Here is a 1,611-nt window from a genome sequence, read left to right on the forward strand (position 1 = left end):
GGCCACAGCGGCAAGTTTGCCCACCTCCGGGAGTCAAATATTGCACCAGGAAGTCGTCACGTCAACACGCGCACGTGGGCTCGCGCTTTACGGCGGAAGCAGGGTGCCAGAAAGCAGATCCGTTTTACGTCACACTTGTACGACAGGAGTTGGGACTTCCGGGCGCAGATCCCGCCCCCTGCCGCGGCGCGTTCGGAGCATGCGCGCGCACGTCCCTGCAGACTCTGAACCCCGGGATTTAGGCAGCCCGGGCTGTGGGTTTGTCGGGGGTGGGTAGGTGATGGGTGGGGGTGGGGGTTTGCTTTGTACTTCCAATCGGGTTGTGGGAGTAAGCCTGCGTAAATGTGTAGTAGCAGAAATGATTGAATGCGGTGACTTTGTACTATATTGTATTAAAAATATTTACCTTCTGGGAGTGGTGGCGCATGCCTGTTATCAATGTATTTTGGAGGCCAAGACAAGGAAGGAGGGTTCTAGGCTAGTCTTATCAATTTGGTGAGGCCCTTGGCAACTGAGTGAGACTGTTTCAAAAAAAAAAAAAAAAAAAAAAGGCAGCTCAGAAGTGAAACACCTTGAGCCGGGCGTGGTGGCACACGCTTGTAATCCCAGCATTCGGGAGGCTGAGACTAGAGGATTGCGGTTCGCAGACAGCCTCAGCTACTTAGTGAGACCCTCCGCATCTCAGTGAGACCCTGTTTCAAAATAAGGAATAAAAAATTGGGCAGAGGGTGTAGCTCGGAGGTTGAATGCCCCTGGGTTCCATCCCCAGACCCGCAAAAAGTAAAAAAGAAAAAAGAAACACCTTGTCGATCTCTCTCTTTATAGATTACATATACCAACATTTAAGGGTACTGTACATCTCATTTCATCGCACAACAATATACAAATAGGTCTTGTTAATAAGGTTGATGTTGTTGATGAGGAGGCTGGTGCTGAGAAAAGTTACTAGCAAGAGAGGAGATGAAAAGCTCTTTGTCTAAGGCTGACAGGGGTTTTCCACTTAGCAGTGTTACATTAAGAACTGGATGGCAAGGCTGAGGTTTGAGTCCTCATGGGCTCCTTCATTTTCTGAGATTAGTAGCCCCTCTGGAAACAAATCTTTTCTAACATTCTTCGACAAAGCTGAAACACATCAGAGAAGTTCAGTGACTTCCCAAAGATCACCCTGAGAGTTGATACTGGAGAAGCCCCTGGAACTAAATCAAGTATTTCAAAGCTGACCTTGGACAAAGGGGGATGGAAAACATTTTAAGGGGAAGGAGCATTCTGTCTTGATCATGGTGGCTAGTTCCCATCTTGTACATAATTACCAAAATGGATCAAAATTACATTTAGAATGGCAGATTTTTAGTGTGTCATAACTTGAATAGGGAATGTAGCTCCGTGGTAGAGTGCTTACCTAGCATACTTAAGGCCCTGGATTTATACCTAGACCTGCAAAAAGCCTAAATTAAGAAGAAAAAAAAAAAAAAAGAGGGAAAAGCAAAGAAAACAGAGCTGGATTCAGTACTTTAGGGATATGTAGCATTGTGCAGGGCTGCTTGAGGCCACAGGATAAGCAGAGTAAGACATTTCCCCTCTAAAAGTAACTTAAAACATCGTGTTCTATAA

This window comes from Muscardinus avellanarius, assembly GCF_963383645.1.
Source record: "Muscardinus avellanarius genome assembly, chromosome: 7".
NCBI lineage: Eukaryota > Metazoa > Chordata > Mammalia > Rodentia > Gliridae > Muscardinus > Muscardinus avellanarius.